The 27,268-nt window shown below is 47.8% G+C and overlaps 1 protein-coding gene across 7 annotated transcripts in view; it reads left to right on the top strand.

The window, feature by feature from the left end:
- syt1a (synaptotagmin Ia) overlaps positions 1–27,268 on the top strand; it is a 214,160-nt gene that overhangs the window by 104,642 nt on the left and 82,250 nt on the right. Inside the window, exon 1 of one of the 7 annotated variants that reach the window (XM_055650559.1) lies at positions 23,015–23,068. The exons of 5 other annotated variants lie outside the window; for them this stretch is intronic. The gene's annotated coding sequence lies outside the window, so the exon portion shown is untranslated. One more of the 7 variants, XM_055650558.1, reaches the window with a different exon arrangement.

Genomic DNA, 27,268 nt, shown 5'->3' with positions numbered 1-27,268 from the left:
ACTGTGACATCCTCTGGCAAATGTGCCTCTTCCTATCTTCAGTGCTTACTAATAGCACGGCAACTTTGTAGTGAGTTTCTCATCTCCACACTTCAAAGACCGAGAAGAATTAATGATCTGTTTGGTCCGTTGGAAGGTAGTCGCACGGCAGAGTGTTTCGTTATTTGCTCTCAAAATGTGGCCGTGGCTGGCAATGGTGGGAAGGGTGCAGGAAAGATTCACCAGGATGTTGAAACAAGCAACTGCAGACGTTGGTTTACTAAAGAAGGCATGGAGTGCTGGAGTACACTGTGCACTGTACACTGTGGATGGCTTGAATGTAATCATGTATAGTCTTTCCGCTGACTGGTTGCATGCAACAGAAGCTTTTCACTGGTGACAATAAACTCAACTGAACGAAAACTAAACTAACTCGGCTGGTCAGACATTAATAGGTGACTTTTCAGGTCAGGACCAATCTGGGATTAAGTTGCTTGCTGCATCTTAATTGACGCGTTTATGCAATAACACAGAGGTCTTAAGATTATAAGACATAGAAGCAGAATTAGACCATTCGACCCATTAAGACAGCACAGTGACGCAGCAGTAGAGTTGCTGCCTTACAGTGCCAGAGACTCGGGTTTAATCCTGACTACAGATGCATCTGTACAGAGTTTATACATTCTCCCTGTGACGGCATGGGCTTTCTCCGGGTGCTCTGGTTTCCCCCCACATTCCAAAAGTGTGTAAGTTAATTGGCTTCGGTAAAATAGTAACATTGTCCCTAGTATGTAGGATAGTGCTAGTGTACGGGGTGATCGCTGGTTAGTACAGACTCACTGGGCCGAAGGGCCTGTTTCCACACTGTATCTCCATCTGTATCTAAATCCTAAAGACAGTAGATGAAATGGGTTTGTACGGTGAGTATGAAGGAACTGCAGATGCTGGTTTACATCGAAAATAAACACAAAATGCTGGAGTAACTCAGTGGGTCAGGCAGCATCTCTGGATAAAAGGAATCGGCGACTTTTTGGGAAAAACCCTTCATTAGTCTGTTAGAAGGAACTGCAGATCCTGGTTTACACTGAAATTGGACACAGATGAAGAGTCTCGACCCAAAATGTCACCCATTCCTTTTCTGCAGAGATGCTGCCCGATTCGTTGAGTTACTCCAGCATTTTGTGCCTATGTTGGGTTTGTACCATTAAGGGGAAGGAGACCTTCCCAACGCTGCTGGACTGTGAAGGCAGTCAGTTTATGTTCCTTCATTCCCTTGTCTCCCAATTAGTTGGTTCCCAAGTGACCCAGTTTGATGCAGCAATGTGACGCGGGGAGAGAATAAAAAGAGGAATGATTTGCAGTTAGATTATTCTCGGGAGGTTCCCGCTGAGACCAGCTGTTCTGTATTACATGAAGCAAATATTGCCGGAGCAGTTTTATGTCTCCATTCCCCTGTAGGTCATTGTGGAGGTCAATGTGAGTCTGGGTGTGTGGCTGTGGTTTTGCACATGGCTCTCCAATATTCAATGGGCTGTGAAAAACTTCAGTGGGGTGGCGCAGTGGCAGAGTTGCTGCCTCACAGCGCCAGAGACTCGGGTTCGATCCTGACTACGGGTGCCATTGTACACACCTCCTCATCTGTGACCATGACCCCACAGACGAACACCAGGATATCATCTCCCAGATCGTTGCTGGGGTTATCATCTGCAGCTCCGCACTGCTCACTTCTATCTCCTTCGCAAAAACCACAAACAGGACTGCCCTGGCACGCCCACTGTCTTTGCCTGCTTTTGCCCACTGAACTCATCTCCGCATCCCTTGATTCCATCCTATCCCTTCCCACCTACATCCCTAGACACCTCTCACGCCCTTCAACTCTTCAATAGCTTTCAATTCTTGGCCCCCATTGTCTCATCTTTACAAAGGACGTTGGGCCCCTCTACACCACCATCAAGGTCTCAATGTCCTCCAGTTCTTGCTTGAACAGAGAAACAATCAGGTCCCTTCTACTAACACTCTCCTCCGCCTGGCAGAACTTGTCCACACCCTCAACACCCTTAACTCCTCTCACTTTCTTCAAGGGCGGCACAGTGGCGCAGCGGTAGATTTGCTGCCTTACAGCGCCTCAGACGCAGGTTCGATCCTGACTACGGGTGTCGTCTGCACGGAGTTCGTACGTTCTCCCTGTGACTGCGTGGGTTTTCTCCGGGTGCTCTGGTTTCCTCCCACAATCAAAGACATACAAGGGCTGTAGATTCATTGGCTTTGGTAAGCTGTAAAATTGTCCCTCGTATGTCGGATAGTGCTAGTGTAGGGGTGAACTGGTCGCACGGACTCGGTGTACCAAAGGACCTGTTTCTGCGCTGTATCTCTAAACAAAACAAAACTAAAGAGAGAGTGACTGGGGTGAGACTGGTCCTTGATGATGCTGGTGACCTTGCTGAGCTGTAACACCTTCTCCAGTCCCCCCGCCCCTCCCTTCTCTGTGTGCACTCATTTCTTGTACAATCCCCCCCCACTGTTCTCTTCCACCACCCTCTCCACTTATCCCCCTTCATCTGTCTTTACATTACTAGCCACCTGTATCCACCTATCACTTGTGTAGGAAGGAACTGCAGATGCTGGTTAACGCTGAAGATACAAGGGACCGGTTTACAAAATAAAGACACAAAGTGCTGGAGTAACTCGGCGGGTCAGGCAGCATCTCTGGAGAGGATGGATCGGGGACACATCAAGTCGGGGCCCTTCTTCAGACTGATTGTAGTCGGGAGAGAGAAAGCTGGAAGAAAGGTTGGGGCAGGACAAAGCCTGGCAAGTGATAGGTGGATAGACACAAAGTGCTGGAGTAACTCAGCAGGTCAGGCAGCATCTATGGAGAGAAGGAATAGCTGACGGATGAGCCTCGACCCAAAGTGTCACCTATACCTTTCATCCAGAGATGCTGCCTGACCCGCTGAGTTACTCCAGCTCTTAGTGTCTATCCACCTATCACTTGCCAGGCTTTGTCCTGCCCCAACCTTTCTTCCAGCTTTCTCTCTCCCAACTACAATCAGTCTGAAGAAGGGCCCCGACTTGATGCGTCCCCGATCCATCCTCTCCAGAGATGCTGCCTGACCCGCCGAGCTACTCCAGCACTTTGTGTCTTTATTTTGTAAACAGGCACCTGCGGTCCCTTGTGTCCATCCCTGTTTATGTTGTGGCTGTGAGCTCTTGATTAGCATAAGTTGGCAACAGTTGATCATCAATACTGAATGATTCATGGTGTTCAGTCACTTTGATCAGACAAAGTCAAGAATCATTTTACTAACCTCCCACTATTAAGCTTCCCCTTTTCCTCCGGCATTCTTGACTTAAATTAAGGCTGGATCTCTTACTCTTATATCTGGTGAGCAGATTAACTGACGCATCCAAAACAGCAATCACAAAACAACATTTTCCCTAAAGATACATTAAACATTAAACAGAGCTGAAAATTTGATGCTTACATGATTTAATTTGCATATTTTAATTGACTGTTAATTACACATCATAGCTTTACTTATCGTCATTCTAAAACTATTTTTATAACTCCTCGTGTGGATAAATATATGTTAAAGGGTTTGAGATACCTAACTTGCTTCGCTGCGCTGCGCACAGGGCTGTTGAGCCGACAGGCAGGGCTCTGCTCTGTTGTTTTGTGTTATTTAAGGTATGAGCATCATTTTGTTTTCCCTGTGTTAAAAATAATTCCGTCAGCCAGCCCATGCTGGCAATTTCACTGCTTGCAAAGACTGAGTACCAAGCAATTCAGTAACCCTGACTCCGGCATCTGTGGAGGGAATGGACAGGCGACGTTTCGGGCCGGGACCCTTCTTCAGACTGATGGGGTAGGGGGGAGAGAAACTGGACAAGAAAGGTGGGGCTGGGGCAAAGCCAGGAAAGTGATAGGGGTTTATACCAATGATAGACATACAACTCAGCAGATCAGGCAGCATCTCTGAAGAAAATGGATAGGTAACGTTTCAGGTCGGGATCCATCTTCAGATTGAAGACAAAGTCTGAAGAATGGTCCCAACCCGAAATATCACCCATTCTGTTTCTCCAGAGATGCTGCCTGACCCGCTGAATTACTCCAGCATTTTGTGTTTATCTGGTGATAGGTGGTTATAGGTGAATAGGTGGTTACAGGAGGCCATTCGGCTCTTCGAGCCAGCAGGGCCATTCATTGTGATCATGGCTGATCGTACCCAATCAATAACCCGTGCCTGCCTTCTCCCCATATCCCTTGATTCCACCAGCCCCTAGCCCCTCTATCTAACTCACTCTTAAATCCATCCAGTGACTTGGCCTCCACTGCCCTCTGTGGTAGGGAATTCCACAAATTCACAACTCTCTGCGGGAAAACTTTTTTTCTCACCTCAGTCTTAAAAGGCTTCCCATTTGGGATGGGAGTGTACAAAGGAGGGGAGCAGGGTGACTGGGGAGAAGGGGGAGGGGGGGGGTGAAAGATGGTGTGCGCATTGGGATGGGAGGGAGAGGCACTGGAAAGAGATCCCATCACAAAGATTTGCAGGGGATATCCGTATGAATATTCCCCTACAACATCCCCACTCTGACCCGTGCCCCCCTCCACTCCCCACCCCTTTGTGTGTTTTCCTGCTGCAGGAAGGTTGTGTGGAGCAGCTGCCAACAACAACACCGTGAAGGAGCAGAATGATGCCATTCAGCCCATCGAGTCTACTCCGCCATGGCTAATCTATCTCTCCCTCTCAACCCCATCCTGCTGCCTTCTCCCCATGACCCCTGATCAAGTACTAATCAAGAACGTATCAATTCCCGATTTAAAAATACCCATTGACTTGGCCTCCACCGATGTCTGCGACAATGAATTCCACACATTCACCACCCTCTGGCTAAAGAAACTCCTCCTCATCTCCTTTCCAAAGGAGTGGTTCTTTTATTCTGAGGCTGTGCCCTCTGGTCCCGGACTCTCCCACTTGTGGAAACATCCCCTCACACTGCAACAGAATACAGTTCTACTTAATGAACACCTTCCCTGTTGTCACAAACAGCGACGTCGTTGATAAACACCAACCCAGATGAGAAGATATTGGAGCAGGCAACAAAAATCTTTTGGTTCAGTTTAGTTGATTGTCACGTGTACTGAGGTGCAGTGAAAAGCTTTTTTGTTTCATACTATCCAGTCAGCGGAAAGACTACATGCTTACAATCGAGCCGTCCACAGTGTACAGATACAGAATAAAGGGGTATAAAGTGCAGAGCAAGTTAAAGTCCGTAAAGTTTAAAGATAGTCCGAGTGTGGTAGATGGGAGGTCAAGGCCGCACTATAGTTGGTGATAGGATGACTTAGTTGCCTGATAACAGCTGGGAAGAAACTGTCCCTGAATCTGGAGGTGTGCGTTTTGAGACTTCGGTAACTCTTGCCTGATGGGAGAGACTAGGGGCGAGACTAGTCCTTATTTATGCTGGCGGCCTTGCCAAGGCAAGGATGAGGATGTTGGCGAGTGGTGTCAGGGCAGGGAGGGGTAAGGGGGGAATTCCAAAACGTAGGACCTTTTGTCAATTATATGCGTCCCCCACTCTGCCATAAACAAGTTTAATTGCTCCACCGTTGACACTCAACCTTCACCTCACTTCAACCGTGAAATAATCTCAACGGACAGGCGACAGCCTCCATTCCAGCAAAGGGTTGCTACACAAAGAAATAAGCACAGCAGCGCATGAATTGTGTGCCAGAGCTATATAGAAATTAATTGAAAGCCGTTTTAGTTTATTCTCCCTCCTCGCCAAATCGCAGGAGACATTGAATCTTTGATGAAGAGTCTCTCAGTTTGCAAAGATAAATAATTTCTCCTTCCCTCTCACTCAGTGACAGACCAGGTTCGCCCCTCGCATGAATTACAGGCAGCAGTGTGAATAATCAGCAAAGGGCTGGGAGCAGGCAGGCAGGCAGGCACTGCCTCAGACCCACTCACTGTTTGTCTTTCTCAGAGACACGGGGGTGGGGGGAATTGAAGCTGAAATTGGAACACGAGGCTTGCAGCTTGAAAGCTCACGTAAGCGGAGATATATAAATGTTTGAAAGATAGAACATTTTGAGCAGTACAGTGCCACAGCGCTCGAGTTGCTGCCTTACAGTGCCAGAGACCCAGGTTCGATCCTGACTTACGGGTGCTGTCTATACGGAGTTTTCACGTTCTGCCTGTGACCGCGTGGGTTGTCTCCGGGTGCTCTGGTTTCTCCCCACGTACCAAAGACGGCAGGTTTGTAAGTTAGTTGTCTTCTGTAAATTGTTCCTAGTGTGTAGGCTGGTGCTAGTGTGCGGGGTGATTGCTGTTCAGTGGTGACTCGGTGGACCAAAGGGCCTGTTTCAACACTATATCTATAAACTAAAAATGAAACTAAAGGAATGCACATTCAAAGCAGGAGTAGTCTGCAGAAGAGGTTTCGAGGTTTACCAGGACAATTACAAAGTGCTGGAGTAACTCAACGTGTCCAGCAGCATCCCTGGAGAACATTGGATCAGCATGCACCCACCACTAACTGTGTAAAAATTCATGTCCTGCAAATCTCCTTTAAACTTTGCCCCTTTCACCCTAAAGCTGTACCCTCTGGTCTTTGATCTTTCACCCTGAGAAAAAATGTTCGACCCTCTCTATGCCTCTCATAATTTTAAAATCTTCTATCAGGACTTCCCTCAACCTCCAGACGAAACAATCCAAATCTGTCCAACCTCTTTACACAGCAAATACCCTCTAACCCATGCAGTGTCCTGGTAAACTGAGAATGCAGAAATGAGGAACTGCAGGCGCAGGTTAACACACAAAAGGAGACAAAGTGCTGGAGTAACTCAGCGGGTCAGGGAGCATCTCTGGAGAACATGGATAGGTGACGTTTTGGGTTGAGAGTGATTGTGGGGGGAGGGGGTCGGGGAGAAGAAAACTGGAAAAGAGGACAGGCAGGAGCTGCTTGGCAAGTATAACTTTTCCCCCTTTTCCAGCAAAGTCCGTACAGACGCCATCCAAGGTCAGGATCGAATCCGGGTCACTGGTGCTGTAAGGCAACAACTCTACCACTGCTCCACTGTGCCAGCCTTACTTGCTGGGCTGAAGGGCAAGTTTCCGTGCTGCATCTCTCTATGATTCATTAGATGCATTCCAGTTGCTCATCCAAAGCTGTCTATGACTGAGGGGACCAGCGTGCTGTTCATGAAGGGACCTGTCATGGTGAGATGACAGATTGAGTTCTTTTGTAGACTATTAGGCAGCTTTAAAGGCAGAGCTGATTTGGGAATAACATAGTGTTCTGTATTATTGCTTCAGCCTCGTGATATCACAAAGCCCGTGCCCTAAACAGACCTCTGGGTGATCGCCACAAAGTGAAACAAGAATCGCAAAATGGAGTGTTACTTAAGTATTGATTTTTGTCCTTCAGACCTTGGCAAAGCTGCCCTGGGATAAATGGGAAAATAACTGCTCAAAATCACACCTTGATAGCAATTTCCCAGAAGACAAGGAAGAAAAGGCGTCTTACTGCAAACTCAACGGCACCAAATAGGACGGTAACAAAGCAATCACTTGTAAAAGATAAAAAGCACGAAGGCTGAGCGGTGACCTTGTCTGCCTGACACCCTCAAGAACGCAAATCATTAACGTTGAGTTTGATGCTAAAAAGGCTTTCCATGTCCACATATTCTGACATATTCGGAGCAGTGGTAGAGTTGCTGCCTCACAGCGCCAGTTAAATCCTGACTACGGCCACTGCCTGTGGTAGGTTCTCCCTGTGACCACGTGGGTTTTCTCCGGGTGCTCCTGTTTCCTCCCACGCTCCAAAGACGTACAGGTTTGTAGGTTAATTGGCTTTGGTAAAATTGTAAAAAAATGTCCCTAGTGTGTTGGATAGGGCTAGTGTACAGGGGGATCGCTGGTCGGCATGGACTCGGTGGGCTGAACAGCCTGTTTCTGCACTGTATCTCCAAAGTAAAGATTAAATATAGTCAGTCAATCCACAGAGAGTTACGAGGAATGTTAAAAACGCTGCATCATGACTTAAGGGGGTGCGTAACAATGGACGGCCCAAAATGTGCGAGCTAATCCGAGGTGTACTGGGAACCTGAGGCAGCAATCTTTTCACATGGTAGTGGGTATATGCCTGTGGAGGTGGTTGAGGCAGGTACTATTGCTGTACATCGCTGTATAAGACATTGGTGAGGCCACATTTAGATTACTAATAATAATAATAATAATAATAATAATATATTTTATTGTCATTGCACATATGTGCAACGAGATTTGGTATGCAGCTTCCATCCAATGTCATAACTTAAACAACTAATAAAATTTAGATTCAGATACCCCGAGAATAATGATATATAACAAGAACAGTAAAACAGTGAAACAGTCAAAACAGTCTAAAGTGCAAATGTGTCTGTGCCGGGGCGATGTGCGACGTGACCATCCATGTGGGGGGGGGGGGGGGGGGGGGGGGGGGGGGGGGGGGGGGGGGGGGGGGGGGGGGGGGGGGGGGGGGGGGGGGGGGGGGGGGGGGGGGGGGGTCAGCAGGGCCGGTTTAGAGCAGCTATAGCTCTGGGGATGAAGGTGTTCCTGAGTCTGGAGGTGTGGGCGTAGAAGGCCTTGTAACATCTGCCAGAAGGTAGGAGTTCAAACAGTCCATTACAAGGGTGTGAGGAGTCTTTGTGGATGCTGATGGCCTTCCTGAGGCACCGTGTGTAATAGATGCTCTCCAAGGCTGGTATCTGTGTCCCAATAATCTTCTGCACTCTGTGGACGAAGCGTGTTCAGTTTTGGTCATTGTGTACTAGGAAAGACGTTGTCTAGCTGGAAAGGGTGCAGAGAAGATTTACGAGGATGTTGCCAGGGCTCGAGGGCCTGAGCTGTATGGAGAGGTTGAGCAAGCTGGGACTTTATTCCTTGGAGTGCAGGAGGATGAGGGGTGATCTTATTGAGGTGTACAAGATTATGAGAAGAATAGATCGGCAAACAGAGGAATAGCACCGAGTCTTTTACCCGGCGTAGGAGAATCGAGAACCAGAGGCCATTGGTTTAAGGCGAGGGGGGGAAAAGATTTAATAGGAAGCTGAGGGGTAACCTTTTTACACAAAGAGTGGTGGGTGTATGGAACCCCACACCAGTGGACCTGTTGACATCTCAGCTCCCTCCAGAGCTCTCCGCCATCACAGGAGGCCGTCTCCAGGTGACTTCAAGAAGGCACAGCGGTAGAACCGCTGCCTGACACCACAAACCCTGGTTCAATTCTGACCTCAGGTGTTGACTGTCTGTGTGGGCATCTGTCTTTGCGCACATTGGGTTCGAGATGAATCGAACAGTACCCGAGCTTATGGAATGGTGATAACCGAGAAGAAAGATTCTTGTGGGTTTGTGGGTCTGGACCAGTGCAGCAACGAATCTCACATCGCCCATCACTGCAAGAATGTTCTCTCGATTTTGATGACTGCATTGAATATTAATTAGTTCGATCCTGACCTAGGGTGCTGTCTGTGTGGAGTTTGCACCATTTTCCCTGTACCTCGGTTCACGTGACCTCATGGGTTTCCTCCGGGCGCTCCGGTTTCCCCCCACATCCCAAAGTTGTACAGGTTTATAGGCTAAGTGGCTACTGTAATTTGTCACTAGTGTGTAGGATGCAAAAATGGGTGAACATAGAACTAGCGTGAACGGGTGATCGATGGTCGGCGTGGGCGGGTGGGCCTCGTTCCACGCTGTATCTTAAAACTAAACATGGCACGAGTAAGGGACTAATTTCAAACAAAGAATCAAAATGTAATGCAGCGTGGAAACTGGCCCTTCAGCCCAACTTGCCCATACTGGATAAAATGCTTCATCTACACTAGTCTCACCTGCCTGTATCTCTAAACACTTTCCTATTGAATGGGTTATTGATTTATTATTGGTATTGGTTACTATTGGTATTTCCCACAGAGGATGGTGGGTCTATGGAACAAGCTGCCAGAGGAGGTATTTGAGGCAGGTACAATAATCACATTTAAAAAATCTTTTTTTCCCCAAAATAAATCTTATTCAGAATTTTTTTAATATACAAAACAAGAACAGTGCAAAAACTCTTCCAACATTCTCAACGTTCATACATTAATTAGTTATATTCGGTAGTGTTCACACTATCCTTATGCCCAGCACCCTTGCCACTCATGTGCCCCCTGGGGTGATATCCCTTCCCTTGTTTGAGGGGCGTCTCCACCACACTCTGCCAGCAGTGGAAGGACCCGGGACTGTGGTCGTCCCCCACAGAGCCTTGGCGTTGGCTGCACCGAGCTTCAGTGCGTCCCTCAGCACGTACTCCTGCAGTTGGGGGCGGGCCAGTCGGCATCTCGCTCTGCTGGGAGGTAACAAGTTTTGGGCCGACCAAAGTGTGTCTTTCACCAAGTTGATGACCTTCCAGCAGCAGTTGATGTCCTTCTCTGAATGTGTCCCTGGGGACAGTCCGTAAATCAGAGAGTCCTCTGTTACGGAGCTGTTCAGGATGAACTGTGACAGGGACCCTTGCATCATTCTCCAGACTCTCCTCGTAAATCCACACTCGGCAAAGAGGTGGGCAACCGTCTCCTCCCCGTAGAAGCGTCGCGAGGGGCAACGTGCGCTGGTAGTGAGGGTTCCGACGGTGCAGGAAGAATCCGACTGGGAGGGCTCCCCTCACCGCCAGCTAAGCCAGGTCTTGTTGGTGAGTTCTGGCGATGAGGCATTTCACCAGACAAGCCGGGCAGTCTGCTCAGGGAACCACGACCCAGGATCCATCGAGTCCTTTCCCTGCAGTGCCTGCAGGACCTTCCGTGCTGACCACTGCCCGATGGACTTGGAGTCAAAGGCCTTGGCCCGGAAGAACCTTTCCTGAAGGACAGGTGATACAGCAATGTCCAGCTAACTGGTAGTAAGATTCCGATGGTGCTGGAAGGATCGGTGTACAGAAGGAAAGGTTGAGAGGGATATGGAGTTTAGATGGGGCACCTTGGTCGGCATGGAGGGGTTGGGCCGAAGGGCCTGTTACTGTGACTTTTAACCCTTTCAACCATCTTGGAGGGATGGATTAACAAAGATCTGGGTCCAGGGTATCCTGTTCCAAATTTCTGCGATGGTTGCAGAGAAATGAGCAGTCAGGGGGAAGCCAACATCACATCTGATTTGACAGAACGGGCAAGAGAATAAATTAAACTCTTCATTGTTCTGAGTAGCCCCTAATTAACACCCGTAACACGGATAATTGTGTATAAAAGCAACGTATGTCTTTGATTGACTTCCCTTCAAAATTAATGTTAAATCACTGAAGAAGAAAATCAATAATTTGTTCAGCATCCTATGACTGCAATTTTTTTTTTAATGTCTTGCTTCCTCGGCAGTGATTAGCATTTGAACTGAACAAAGCTGGCAGGCTCTGGGGCAGTTTTTAAAAATAAAAGAGAAAAACATCAACATTTTTAGCAAAGCTAGGCAGTGTTTGAGGGAAGGAACCTTTCATCGGCACTGTGCTATTTCTCCACGGCATGGTCGTTCCACCCGTCATCGTGCCCATCACCCTCTCCCTTCATAGACACAAAGTCCTGGGTAACTCAGCGGGTCAGGCAGCAACTCTGGAGAAAAGGAATAGGTGACGTTTCCGGTCGAGACCCCTCTTCAGACTGAGAGTCAGTGAGAGGGAAACGGTGGAAATGATAAAGGTACATAGACGAAATGAATGAAAGGTATACAAAAGCACAAATCAAAGCCCTTGCATTCATTTTTTCAATATACCTTTACATATCTCTAGTTTGCCTCTCCCCTGACTCAGTTTGAAGAAGTGCCTCAATCTGAAACATAATCCATTGCTTTTCTCCAGAGATTTTGTGTCTATCTTTGGTATAAACCAGCATCTGCAGTTCCTTCCTACACAGTAACCTTTGCTAATCGGTTTGTTTAGTCAATACTGAACTTATCTGGTGGGCTGTCTTCACAACAGCTATTTAAAAGGGACCAGTCTCACAAGTATGTATAGAGCAAGGAATTTCAAAATCAGTTACTCCAGTTTTTTGTGTCTATCGTCGGTGTAAACCAGCATCTGCTGTTCCTTCCTACACATCCTTTCCCTTCCATTTGTTTGTCCCAGAGCGATTTATTCTGCTTCCCCATAAATCCGTCCCTCCAAATCACTTCTTCCGTTCCCTCCTAACAACGCCTTCTGCGTTCCCTCAATCTGTGCTGGAGAATTCTCCTAAACTCATTAATTCATGATTTTCTAAAATATGTATGTGGTTTTTAGTATCGGAGTGCTTCACAATTTTGTCTCCATCAATCTCTTGCGTGGTTTTACCAAGCCCAATCTTCTCACTTCTGGGAAGTCACAAACTCAGCCTACCTGAAGATTATCAGCCTGCACGTCTCCGACCAGAGATGCTGCCAGACCCGCTGAGTTACTCCAGCACGTTGTGTCTTTTGTAAATAAACCAACATTGGGAGAGGGAGAGGTTGAGCAGGCTAGGGCTTTATTCCTTGGAGTGTAGAAGGATGAGGGGTGATCTGAAAGAGGTGTACAAAATCAAGAGAGGAATAGATAGGGTAAATACACAGTCTGTTGCCCAGAGTAGAGGAATAGAGAACTGGAGGACATAAGTTTAAGGTGAGGGGGGAAAGCTTCAATAGGAACCCGAGCGGGTAACGTTTCTTACACAAAGAGTGGTGGGTGTATGGAACGAGCTGCTGGAGGAGGTAGTTGAGGCAGGTACTATCGCAACGTTTAAAAAGCATTGAGGCAGATACATGGGTAGGATAGGTTCAGGCTTGGGCAAGTGGGCCGAAATAAATCTTCATAAATCCTCATAAATCTGTGTACTGTTTGCACCTGAACAACATCTTTCCTACAGCAGGATGACCTCAACTGCACACAGTCCTGCAAATGTGGTCTCACATTCAGTGCTGTGGGATTTAAAAACCTGTCACACATATTCAGAGCAGACAACCCATGTTTCTTCCACATTAGTAGCCCTCATTGGACGGCACAGTGGTGCAGCGGTAGAGTTGTTGCTTTACAGCGCCAGAGGCCCGGGTTTGATTATGACTAGGGGTGCTGCCTATGTGGGGTTTGCATGTTCTCCCCGTGATCTTGTGGGATTTCTAGGAATGCTCCAGGTTTCTCCCGCATCCCAAAGGCGTGCAGGTTTGTAGGTTAATTGGTTTCTGTAAACTGTTCCTTGAGTGTAGGATAGTGCCAGTGTACGGGTGGGTGATCGCTGGTCGGCACGGACTCGGTGGGCCGAAGGGCCTGTTTCCATGCTGTATCTCTATACTAAACCGAACCAAGCTAATAAGAGAGGATGATATTGATTTACATTTGCTGGGCGGCACAATGGCGCAGCTGTGAGAGCTTCTTCCACACGACTCCAGAGACCAAGGTTCGATCCTGACCTCAGGTGCAGTGACGGGCGGTGTATGCCTCTGCTGTTTGCTCCAAATACACATGAGTGCAAGAAATTGCAGAGAGTTGTGGACATAGTCTGGTCCATCACACAGAATAGGCTCCCCACCATCGACTCCATCTACACTTCACGCTGCCTCGGGAAAGCAGCCAACGTAATCAGTGCTGTAAGGTTTCATCACTCTGTGCAACAGATGGACCTCATTATAGAAAACACTTGACTGTTCGGCCAAGAGGTCAGTCGAGCTTCTTGTTACACTTTCTCTATCACCAGCCCCACGAACAGTCCCAGTCTACTCAATTACAGACACTAGTGTAATGGTTAAAGCGCCTCCCCCTGTGTTGTTGGTAATGGGAGTTAGGAGGTGACAAATAATAACCCGAACATTACGGTGGTACACTGGTGCAACTGGTAGAGCCGCTGCCTCACAGTGCCAGAGACCCGGGTTCAATCCTGACCTTGGGCGCTCTCAGTGTGGAGTTTGCACGTTCTCCCTGTTACCATGTAGATTTCCTCTTTTATTTTTATTATACAAATACTTTTATTCAAAAAATACAAATAAACACACAGAGTATTAACACCGCCTGTGTTGACAGTTTTACAAACAAACGATCATCAAATTGATATAACGTCAACTTTATCAACAAAACACTCCCCCCCCCCCCCCCCCCCGCGGCGACCAGCGTTCACGGAAGGCCTCCAAATCCCCGTGGCCACCATGTGTTCCCTCTCCAGGGATACGCGGGCGGACTAGGCCCGGAAAAGGGGCAGGCAGTCAACCCTGGTGCGGCCTTGGACTATCTGCTGCCTGGGCCCGCCAATGGCCATCTTGGCCAGGCCCCGGAGCAGACGACCTCCCTCCGACCTTCCCCCCTCTGTACCGGGTGCCCAAATATCAGGAGTGTGGGGCTAAAATGTAGCCAAAACTTGAGGAACAGCCCCTTCAGATAGTCGAACAGGGGCTGCAACATCTCACACTGCATGTACAAATGGAACACGGTCTCTTCCTCGCCGCGGAAATGACAGGCGGCTGGCGAGTCCGTGAACCGGGTATAGATTTCCTCTGGGTGCTCCGGTTTCCTCCCACATTGCTTTAGACTTTTACTGTAGAGATACAGCACAGAAACAGACCCTTCGGCCCACCTGGTCCATGCCGTCCAGTGATCATCCTGTATACTAGCACAAACCTACACACTCCCGAGACAATGTACAATTATACTAAAGCCAATTAACCTACAAACCTGTGCGTCTTTTGGATGTGGGAGGAAACCGGAGCACCTGGAGAAAACCCATGCGGTCACTGGAAGAATGTACAAACTCCGTACAGACAGCACCCGTAGTCAGCATCGAACCAGGATCTCTGACGCTGTAAGGCACCAACTGTTGCCGCCCCTGAAAAAGTATCTGAAAAATAATTCAGCAAAGTTAGTTACAGAATGAAGTGCCAAGTTTATGTGTTGTTCAGTCTGATCTGCAAATGATGTGGAAAGTTGCATTTTGTTAAATTGAAGTAAAAGTGCTAGTCACATATTTATACATCTTAAAGCTGCTCAGTGGGAGTGGAGATGATCATTAATGTGTCAATTAATCCCGGGGACAAAATAGGAATTGTAAAGCTGCTTTAATGTTTCTCTGGATGTGAGTGTTTTTGCTTTGATCTTCTCATCACCTGATGGTGGTAAGATAATAGTAATAATCTTCTCAAGCCAGGGTTTTTATCCTTTGCTACTGACCTGAAATTGAATTTAGCGTGTTCTGTGGGGTGTACGTTGTCTTGAATCAAATGTCTCATCTTGGTACATTTTTCTTTATTTCATCATTCAAAGGAAGGGGAGGTCAGAGGCAATGCTGACATTTTAGACTAAGTGGGACCCGTTGGGTCTCTGTCACACAGGAGGCTTGGTCGACCAACACAATATTCCAACACTCACCAATAGCCCCCAGCTGCACAGGCGCAGCTCATTTCCCCTCATCCCGAGCACTCTCTCCCCCTCCTCTTCACCCTCCCTCTTCTTTCCCCTCTCCTCCTCCCTCCCCCAATCCCCCCCCTCACCTCTCTCTCCATCTCCTTTCCCCTACCCTCAGTCACTCCCTCCCTCCCTCCATAACTCCTCTCCCCTCCCTACTCCTCTCCTTTCCCACTATCCCCTCTCCTCCCCACTCTCCCTCCCCAGGATCTCGAGGTTGCCGCCCCTCTCCCTTCTTGCGTGCCCCAGAGGAGTATCAGCCATCGGCGCCCTCAGTGCCCAGACCTCAGATCGGCCCGGAAGCACCAGCAGCCACGGCAGCGCCAGCGTGCGGGTGGGAGGGAGGGGGGGAGCTCGGAGAAAAGACGGGGGAAGAGCTATGGGGGAGGGGGGCAGGAGCCAGCGAGGGGGGCCAGAGGGGAAGGGGCTGGAGCTGAGGGACGTTGTGATGGCGGTGCATTTGGGACTCACAGCAGGCGCTGGACGCTCTCCTCCGTCGGGATCAGATTCACCGCTTTCCATTTGGTGACATTTCCGACGCCAGGCCGCGCCAGGCTGCTTCCCGTCCCTCCGAAAATTGTGTCTGGTTGGAGATCTCCGCCAACCTCCCTCAGCTCCAGTAAAGTCGCGATGGCGCAGGAAGGGGCAGACCATCCCGGGGAGTGACAGGAGAAGATACCAATCCGCACGGCGCTGACTGGCAGGAGAGGAGATTGATCTGCGCTAACCTCGCTAACTTTTACAATATACTGCCGATCGGAACGAAACTTGTTGCACTCGCAGCACAGGAGAACGGTGAGTGAGCTGGCAAAAATCGTAGTGCAATCACATACCATTTTTGCGCAAATAGAAAAACCATGCAAACCGGAAGAGCACAAGATCAGAGTTTTAGTTATGTATAGATAGATAGATAGATTGCCCCTGAGTACATGAGGCAACTATTTGTGTTAGTGAGGCTGGGATCACCTATAGGTGTAAATGAATCGTAAAGCACATAGTCGTTAATCAGTCGCTGTGGAATATCACAGAAGATCGAATAGAGCAGCAGGAGATCAGATCCTTCAGCCCACACTGTCCTCACTGAACAAGATGTCAAGTCCAACTCTTATCTGCCTAGGCGGCATAGTGACGTGGTAATAGAGTCGCTACCTCACAGCGCCAGAGACCCGGGTTCGATACTGACTACGGGTGCTGAATGGACGGAGATTGTACGTTTTCCCTGTGACTGCGTGGGATTTCTCCGGGTGCTCTGGTTTCCTCCCACACTCCAAAGATGTACAGGTTTGTAGGTTAATTGGCTTCTGTAAATTGTAAATTGTCCTCAGAGTGTACGATAGTGCTAATGTATGGGGTGATAGGTGCACCTGGTGGGCCGAAGGGCCTGTTTCCACACTGTATTTCTGAAGTCAAAAATCTAAAGCCTGTACATGATGTAAATCCCTCTATTCCGTGCTCATCCATGTGCCCCATATAAAAGCCTCTTCAACACCACTATCGTATTCGCCTCCGCCACCACCCCTAGTAGTGCATTCCGGGCACTCACCGCGATGTGTAAAAATAACTTGCCCTGCGCATTGCCTCTAAACTTTAAAGTCTTTATAGTCAGAGTTTGGATGGACTTGGATTCTTTTTCCTGGAACACTCGAGGTTGAAGGAAGACCCGACAGATATATATAAAATTATGAGAGACATGGATAGGGTAGACCATTAGAATCTTTTTCTCAGGATAGGAGAAGGGTCTTGACCTGAAACATCACCCATTCCTCCTAACCAGAGATGCTGCCTGTCCCACTGAGTTACTCCAGAATTTTGTGTCTATCTTCGAAATATCAAAGATTAGAGGGCATACCTTTAAGGTGAGAGGGGCAATGTTTAGAGGAAACATGTGGGGCAGGGTTTTTACACAGCGTACACATGGTGCCAGGAACATGCTGCTGTGGGTGGTGGTGGAGGCAGATGCAATAGTGGCATTTAAGAGGCTCATGGATATGCGGGGAGTGGAGGGGTGTGGATTATGTGCAGGCAGAAAGAGGAGGTATTGTGTTCGACACGGACATTGTGGGAAGAAGGGCCTGGTCTTGTGCTGTACTGTTCTACCCTCCAGCTGTTCTATGTTCAGATTTTTAACGCTAAAGGAAAGGTACGCATCTGCTCTACCTGGGGCCAGCATGGACCCGACAGGCCAAATGGCCTCCTTAATGGCACCAGGACTGCTGTTTGCAATGGCTTGCAGAGCAGGCATCTGTTACATTGCGACAGCATCTTCATTGGCCAAAGACTCTATGAAGTGGGCAGCACAGTGGCGCAGCAGTAGAATTGCTGCCTCACATCACCAGAGACCCAGGTTCGATCCTGACTATGGGTGCTGTCTATACGGAGTTTGTACAATTCTCCCTGTGACCGCGTGGGTTTTCTCCGGGTGCTCCTGTTTCCTCCCACACTCCAAATACATCCAGGTTTGTAGGATAATTGGTTTCAGTAAGTTGTAAAAAAAAATTGTCCCTAGTGTGTAGGATAGTGCTAGTACAGGGTGATCACTGGTCGACGTGGACTTGGTGGGACGAAGGGCCTGTTTCTGCGCTGTACCTCTAAAGTCTAAAAGCCTAAAGAAGCTCTAAAAGCCTCACACAGCTCCCTCTATTCACAGCGTTTAGATGCATCAACTGCAATAAATATGAAAAATTACACAGTATTCCCTGCTCTCTATTTTGTCCAGCATTGCTGATTTGGAAATGAGTAAAGGGAGCATCTAATTTATGCCAAGCGATTGAACACATGAGGCTAAATCGTTGCCATCGCTCTCTTGCTCGAAGAAACAATTTACCTTTTGAAAGGATATTGCTCTGGACATTTACTGAACTTGGCATTTTAATTTACGTCACAGAGTTTCTGCACAGCAGATAAATACACCAGTACATAAACGCATTTCGAGCTCAACGCAAGGAGTCTCGGGTTGCTCGGGTGGAATGGGCAGTTTGCAGAACGACTTCAGTTCATGTTTATAACTTCTAGGAGCAGAATTAGGCCATTTGGCCCCTGAAGTCTACTCCGCCATTCAATCATGGCTGATCTATCTTTCCCTCTCAATCCCATTCTGCTGCCTTCTCTCCATAACCCTTGACATTCTTACTGATCAAAAAACTGTCGATCTCTTCCTTAAAAATACACAATGATGGTGTATATCTTTCATTCATTGTTCTTTATCTCTCTACATCATCGTCTATATCTCTCGTTTCCCTTATTCCTGACCAGTCTGAAGAAGAGTCTCGACCTGAAACATCACCCATTCCTTCTCTCCAGAGATGCTGCCTGACCCGCTGGACTACCCCAGCTTATTGTGTCTATCTTCGATATGAACATTGAATTCCCTAATTCTCATGTCACAGAGGCAGAAGTCGGCCATTCAATCATGGCTGATCTAGCTTTCCCTCTCAATCCCATGCTACTCCGTTCTCCCCATAATCCTTGACACCCGTACTAATCAAGTATCTATCAATGTCCCTCCTACAAATACCCAATGATTTGGCTCCCATATCCATCTGTGGTTAATTTTAAGTAACTTCTACTAACAACCCCTTTCCCCTCCTCCTTCCCCCTTGCCCCCTTCCTCCACAATAGTCATTTAATCACTTCCACAGTTCACCACATTGTATCCATGGAAAATCGAAAGTAGACAAAAGTGCTGGAGAAACTCGGCGGGTGCGGCAGCATCTATGCAGCAAAGGAAATAGGCAACGTTTCGGGGCCGAAACGTTGCCTATTTCCTTCGCTCCATAGATGCTGCCGCACCCGCTGGGTTTCTCCAGCACTTTTGTCTACCTTCGATTTTCCAGCATCTGCAGTTCCTTCGCGAACATCCCTCTTAAGAACATACCTAGCCAACAACGGGCCTACCAGGACACGTCCCTGCCCGAGGTCATTTGTTGCTGGGCCTGATTGGTCCTGGTCTTGTCTCGCCTCCGTCTCTTCATCCCCACCCTTTGCCATCCGTAACTTTCAATCTGAAGAAGGGTCCCGACCCAAAACGTCACCTATCTTGTTTCACCAGAGATGCTGCCTGACCCGCTCAGTTCTCCAACACTTTGTGTCTAACTTTGGCATTCACCAGCATCTGCAATATTGTTTCCACAACTCGGGTGTGTGTTAGGTCAGATGTATATTCACGACTTTATCCCAATAATCGTGATTGACTAAGTATTGCCGAAGATTGACTAAGACTGTAGGCACAGCAGGCAGTGAAGAAAGCTAATGACACGTTGGCCTTCATTGCGAGAGGATTTGAGTTTAGGAACAAGGAGGTCCTACTGCAGTTGCACAGGGCCCTGGTGAGACCACACCTGGAGTATTGCGTGCAATTTTGGTCTCCTAATTTGAGGAAGGACATTGAGGTAGGTTCACCAGGTTAATTCCCGGGATGGCGGGACTGACATATGATGAAAGAATGGGTCGACTGGGCTTGTATTCGCTGGAATTTAAAATGAGAGTGGATCTTATAGACACATAAAATTCTTAAAGAATTGGACAGACTAGATGCAGGAAAAATGTTCCCAATGTTGAGGGAGTCCAGTACCAGGGGTCACAGTTTAAGAATAAGGGGTTGTCCATTTAGGACTGAGATGAGGAAAAAAAATCACCCAGAGAGTTGTGTATCTGTGGAATTCTCTGCAACAGAAGGCAGTGGAGGCCAATTCATTGGATGTTTTCAAGAGAGAGTTATATTTAGCTCTAAGGGCTAAAGTAAACAAGGGATATGGGGAAAAAGCAGGAATGGGGTACTGATTTTAGATGATAAGCCATGATCATATTGAATGGTGGTACTGGCTCGAAGGGCCGAATGGCCTACGCCTGCACCTAGTTTCTATTATCGCACACCTTCTCTATTCATTTAGTTTAGAGATACAGTGCAGAGATAGGCACTTTGGTCCACCAAGTCCACGCTGATCATCGATAGACACAAAGTGCTGGAGTAACTCAGCAGCTCAGGCAGTAGCTCTGGAGAAATTGGATGTGACATCTCAGGTCAACTGCTTCAAACCCGTTGAGTTACTCCAGCGTTTTGTGTCTATCTTGGGTACAACCAGCATCTGCAATTCCTTGTTATTATATCAATCACCCATTCACACTAGTATAGTGTTATCCCGCTTTTGTATCCAACACACAAGGGTTAATTTACAGAGGGCCAATTAACTTATAACCCTACACGTCTTAATGATGTGGGGGGAAACCGGAGCACATGCGGTCACAGGGAGAACGGACAAACTCCGTGCAGACTGCGGGGGTTTTCTCCGGGTGCTCCAGTTACCAAAGTCGTGCAGGTTTGTAGGTTAATTGGCTTTGGTAACATTGTAAATTGTCCCTAGTATGTAGGATAGTTTAAGCTTGTCCGCACGTACTCGCTGGGCCGAAGGGCCTGTTTCCGCGCTGTATCTCTAAAGTCCGAAGCCTAAAGTTTATGCCTAGACCTGAGTTACCATTTTAATGACCTTTTATGAGAGTGCAGTCTTTCAACAGAAAATGAAATTTATCTACTGAATGGATAAAGTTGTGGTATTTACATATAGGTCATCTGCACCACAGGAAAGGTCGTTGGTCTGAAATGTTTGTGGTTTCTCTCTCCCTGGGGTCGTGCCTAAGATTTTCCAGCATTTTCGTGTTATTTCTGATATCCTCTAACTGCAGTCTTTTGCCAATCTTGAATTATTTTGTTGCAACTTAGTTTGGTTTAGTTTAGAGACTCAGCATGGAAACAGGCCCTTTTGCCGACCACTAGTTCACACTAGTCACACTAGTTCTATGTTATCCCACTTTCTCATCCACTCTCTACATATTTGTGGCAATTTAGAGACGACAATTAACCTACAAACCCACACGTCTTGGAATGGGTGATGAAACCAGAGCGCCTGGAGAAAAGCCACGGGGTCACAGGGAGAATGTGCGCACACACACACACACACACTGACAGCACCCGTTGTCAGGATCTAACCTGGGTTTCTGGCATCTGGAGATGCAGCGTGGAAACAGGCCCTTTTGCCGACCGAGTCCACGCCAAATATCGATCACCCGTTCACACCAGATAGTTCTATGTTATCCCACTTCCTCATCTGCTCTCCACGTATTTGAGGCAATTTACAGAGAGGCCGATTAACCTACAAACCAGCACGTCTTTGAGATGTGAAATTTGGGGTAGCACAACAGTGAGTGCAGCGGTAGAGTTGCTGCCTCACAGCGCCAGACCCCTGGGTGTATTCCTGCCTGTGCTGCCTATGCGGAGTTTGCACGTTCTCCCTGTGGCTGCGTGGGTTTTCTCCGGGTGCTCCGGTTTCCTCCCAACACTCCAAAGACGTGAAGGTTTGTAGGTTCACAAAAATGCTGGAGAAACTCAGCGGGTGCAGCGGCATCTATGGAGCGAAGGAAATAGGCAACGTTTCGGGACGAAACGTTGCCTATTTCCTTCGCTCCATAGATGCTGCTGCACCCGCTGAGCTTCTCCAGCATTTTTGTCTACCTTCGATTCTCCAGCATCTGCAGTTCCTTCTTAAACACAAAGGTTTGTAGGTTAATTGGCTTCTGTACATTGTCCCTGGCGTGTAGGATAGTGTTGGTGTACGGGGTGATCGCTGGTCGGTGCGGACTTTGGTGGGCTGAAGAGCCTGTTTCCGCCCTGTATCTCAACTAAACTGCATGCAATGCCCCTACTGGTTTGTGGAATAGGTTGCTGTCTTCTTTTTCTTGTGTTGTGAGCTAAATGTGTCCAGAGCAGACACATCAGGCATTCACCGATGGTGCTGTAGACGGGATCCGTGAGTATATATAATGCCCCTGTCCCACTTAGGAAACCTGAACAGAAACCTCTGGAGACTTTGCGCCCCACCCAAGGTTTCCGTGCTGGTTCCCGGAGGTTTTTGTCAGTCTCCCTGCCTGCTTCCACTGCCTGCAACCACCTACAACCGCACGGAAACCTTGGGTGGGGGCGCAAAGTCTCCAGAGGTTTCCGTTCAGGTTTCCTAAGTGGGACAGGGACATATTACAATCTGCCTGCGAACATCAGCCCCTTTAAGCTGATGTCCCCAATCTTCTCCTGATTACTTCCCTGCTTCTCCCACACCATTCTGGCTCTTGCATCTGTTGAATAATGACTTCCCCCTGAAATACATCTTTACGATGACGATAAAAAAACAATTCCTCTCTGCAAAATTATTATTTAATTCAGCCACATCACGAGCCATTGAAATCCACTCAATAATTTATTTGGAGCAGAATTGACGAGGTTATTTGAAATATTTAAGGTGCTACGAATTCTCAGTTGGCATCGAAGCTGAAAAGCTTTAAATTAAAATTAATATTGCTGCTGCAACTTAACGTGATTGCTGATGTACAAGCCGTTGGCAAAGTGCATGCTGCATTTGTGGAGTGTTTGCATGGGTTTGTTCAGCTGTGCACGCCTCTGTTTGTGCATATGTACGTGTCTGTCCACATGCATGAAGTTGTATGTGTGCCTGTGTGTGTGTGCCCGTGCTTATATGCATCAACATGAACGTACGTGCCCATGTGTGTGCCCGTGTGTGTGTGTGTGAATATGTGCGTGCATTTCATTTATCAGGGACCAGCTTAGCCTGAAGCTAGCAGATACGGTTTTGTCGGGGAAAGCCCTCAAATGAATTCACGTTTTGTCGTCTCTCCTGAGGTACGGGCGAGGGAAAGAAACTAATACTGCCTGACATGTGTGTGCATCAGGAGGAGATCTGTAAGCGTGAGTCTATTGTCAGTTTCTGAGCCTCTGTCTAGCTGGTTATGATCGCTGCCCAGTAATTAAAGTAGACAATCTCTTATATTGATGTGCCTGCCTCAAGGGAGACCCGTGTCATTTTGCTCTGCACAAACGCTGTGTGTATTGAGAGGTTCCAATCAGACCTCAGCCAAACGAGGTAAGGATTTCATTCGGGGTCACTAACGAATTTATCAATTAAGCGGAATTTTAATTGGAGTAATGCTCCAAGCACTTACGCCGTCGGAATGGGACGGGACGGGACGACGGTGTAGCGATCTGTCTCTTTGCGATAGAAATGGCATTTGGCAAATCTAATGCCGTGTTTTCATTAAAAACAAGGTTCCGTTACTTCTTGTCGGTCAGCTGTTAATCGGTGGATCTGCGCTCCCAATTTCATTTGTTTGCACAATAGGAATTTTAAGCCTGATTCAAGACTCTGGTTGTAAAGGTTGTGCAGTTGAGAAACGGCAGGCAGGATGATATACTGACACGTTCAGGCGATATTGCCATTCATATTGTCACAGAAACGGTAAGAGAATGAGGCCATTCTGCCCACCTTGTTTCTGCTAGCCACACATTGGAAAATGTTGCATATTTTGGAGGGTGGAGGGGGGGGGGTGCTGATTGTAAATGGTGTGCGGTTGAAATATGGCAGGTGCAGAGATGAACGTATCATATGATATTCCATCAGTATCAAAGTGGGTGTGAAATCATAGCACTTAGGAGAATTGTTGTCACTTTGCATGTAAATGAGACGTCTTTGATTTTCATTAAATTTATTGAAACATTTCTGTGGCTTTGCATAAGTAAAGAATAACGCAGTGACAATGAATAGGTGTATCTTCATTTCACGGTGTGAATACAAGCTGAGATCAGATTAATCTGTGTTCATTTTTAATCATAAATCACGCAGAAATAGATTTAATTCAACAGCCTGCTCCTGTGATCATTTCTGGAGCTGAAGTTTCCCGTTGATAAGTTGGGCTGGTCACCTCTCCGTGGTCACCACGTTAAACGGGCAGCACTGTGGCACAGCGGGAAGAGCCGCTGTCTCACAGCGCCAGAGGCCCAGGTTCGATCCTCACTTTGGGTGCTGTCTGTGTGTGGAGTTTGCACGTTGTCCCTGTAACTGCAAGGGTTTCCTTTGGGTGCTCCGGTTTCCTCCCACATCCCCAAGATGTGTGAGTTTGCAGGTTAATCATCCCTCGGTAGATTGCCGCTAGTGTGATGAGATGGGACAAGATGGAACTCGTATGGACCGGTGATGGGATGGTCAGATGGTCTTTGTGATGGAGTTGGAATGTGGCAATTCTGATGCCAGGTTATTTTTTTTATAAAAATGAGCTTCCGTTACTTCTTGTTGGTCCATTGTTAATCTGTAAATCTATGACTCAATTTGTTTTGTTGCACAGTAGGAATTTAAGTATTGATTTGAGATGTAGTTGTAAATGGTGTGCAGTTGTGAAATGACAGGCTGATGATAAATGAACTAATTTTTAGGCAATATTGGCATTGAGAAATTCAAATAATGATAGGGCGACAGAGTGGGGGCAACAGTAGAGTTGCTGTCTTACAGCGCCAGAGACCCAGATTCGATCCTAAGGGTCTGTCCCACTGTACGAGGTAATTCAAGAGCTCTCCCGAGTTTCAAATAAATCAAACTCGTGGTAAGTACGTAGAATGTACGTAGAGGCTACGTCGGAGCTCGTGGATGTCTCGTAGCGGCTCGTAACGCTAACGGCAGGCACTCGGGAAACGTGGTAACTTGTGAAGTTTTTTCAGCACTGTGAAAAATGTCCACGAGAGCCCCGAGTACCTACGCGCGGCTATTATCGTAAATTCTCCGAGTTCGAATCAGGGGAAACTCGGGAGAAAATTTGAATTACCTCATACAGTGGGACAGGCCATTAACTACGGGTGCTGTCTGTACAGAGTTTGTACGTTCTCCCTGTGACCGCATGGGTTTACTCCAGGTGCTCCAGCTTCCTCCTACTTGCCAAAGATGCACAGGATTGTAGGTTAATTGGGTTGGTACTGTTGGGTTGTCAAATTTCCCCCAGTGTGTAGGATAGTGTTGGCGTACGGGGTGATTGCTGGTCGGTGCGGACTCGGTGGGCCGAAGGGCTGGTTTCCGCGCTGTATCTCTAAAGAATAAATTGGGTATCGCTGTATCTCTAAAGAATAGAGTCCAAATTGCAAACCACGTCTGTAGGTTAATTGACCTCTTTAAATTGGCCCCGGTGTGTAGGGTAGAACAAGTGTATGGGTGGTACACAAAAAAGCTGGAGAAACTCAGCGGGTGCAGCAGCATCTATGGAGAGAAGGAAATAGGCAACGTTTCGGTCCAAAACCCTTCTTCAGACCGTGTATAGGTGGTTAGCGTTGGTTAGTGTGGGCCGATGGCCCAGCTTCCATGCTGTACCTCTAAACTAAACTAAACAGAAACTGTAAGAGAATGAGGCCCATCTGCCAACCTGTTCGTGCTAGCCACTAATAGGGAAATTTTGTATATCGGAGACTGGCAGTGGATAAACTAAGATATTAGTTATTAAGATGCTTATTGAATTATGGGAGCTTGGAGCTTTGAGGGACAAAGAGAGACAGTGAAAACTAATTGCAGTCGGCACAGACAAATGTGCTTTGGTATAATTAAATCCACGCCAAGCACACTTAAGTAGTTTGGATCTTCCATGACTCATTCAACAGACGCCTCTCTCCATTGTTAACAAGAAAATTACACACCAATCACATCAATTTTGAACGGAGGAGAGAAAGAGCAGAAAAGAATGAATAAAGTGTAAGAATTCAAGTGTGGATGAGGGAGGGGTAGTGGGGGCATCGCGGGTGTCGGGTGGAAACCGAGTTAAAACATCGGAAATAGGTGCAGGAGGAGGCCATTTGGCCCTTCGAGTTCCTTCAACTTATAGGCGGCATGGTGGCGCAGCGATAGAGTTGCTGCTTTATTGTGCCGGAGACCCGGGTTCGATCCTGACTACGCGTGCTCGCTGTACAGGGTTTCTATGTTCTCCCTGTGACCACGTGGGTTGTCTCCGGGTGCTCCGGGTTCCTCCCACACTCCAAAGACGTATGGGTTTGTAGGTTAATTGAGTTCTGTAAGTTGTTCCTAGGGTGTAGGGTAGGACTAGTGTACGGGTTGGTCGGTGCGGATTCAGTAGGTCGAAGAGCCCGTTCCCACGCAGTAACTTCAAACCAAACTTGACCGTGAGATGTTGTGAAGACCAAGAGCGTTGCAGAGGTAGGAAGAGGCTCGGGGGGGATAGATAGATAGACCATTGCAGAGGTGGGCACAAAGTGCTGGACTAACTCAGCGGGTCAGGCAGCATCTTTGGAGAAAAGGAACAGGCAACGTTTCGGGTCAGACTGAAAGATAGAGAATGCCTGAACAAAACAGGGCCGGCAACACTTGACATCATGATCTTTACCCTTATGGACTCCACCCTTCCTGAGGTCATCAGAGGTTCATACGTCTCTATCTCTTGCCTAATGGGAATGGAGAGAAGAGGGAGTGACAGGGGTGTGACTCATCCTTGATTATACTGGTGGCTTTGCCGAGGCAGTGTGAAGTGTAGATGGAGTCAATGAAGGGAGGTTGGTTTGTGTGGGTCTATGGCCACAATTCTCCGCAATTTCCACCAGGGGGCGCAGCACGATGGCAGCCTTGCCAACAGTCTGTCTGTCTGTCTTTTTGTTTTTTTTCGTTATTTTTAGTGTGTTTTAAAAGTTTGTGTTAATGTTCTCTGGTTTGTTTTATGTGGGGGGGTGGGGAGGAGGTCCGGGGAATATTTTTTTCAAATCTCTTACCTTGCCGGAGATGCGATTGTTTTCCGGATCATAACTCCGGTCACTCTGCAGCCTAACATCATGGAGCTGGTGGCCTTGCTCAATACTGGCTTTGAGCCCCACTGCGGGGAAGTCGACTTACCATCGGAACCGATCCCTTGCCTGGGATCGACGCTCCAACCGCGCGCGGCCTGTGGATTTCACCATCGAGGAGCTCGCAGTCTCTGGTAGAGACCGATGTTGGGAAGCTCCACACGAGGCAGAAGGTTCGACCAGCCCCGACCTGTGGTCGATCGCCTGGTGCAGGGGAACTGG

The sequence above is a fragment of the Leucoraja erinacea genome, chromosome 19 (assembly GCF_028641065.1).
Source record: "Leucoraja erinacea ecotype New England chromosome 19, Leri_hhj_1, whole genome shotgun sequence".
Classification (NCBI taxonomy): domain Eukaryota; kingdom Metazoa; phylum Chordata; class Chondrichthyes; order Rajiformes; family Rajidae; genus Leucoraja; species Leucoraja erinaceus.
Note: the sequence above shows the minus strand (reverse complement) of the source record. Positions and strands in the feature narration are given on the sequence as shown.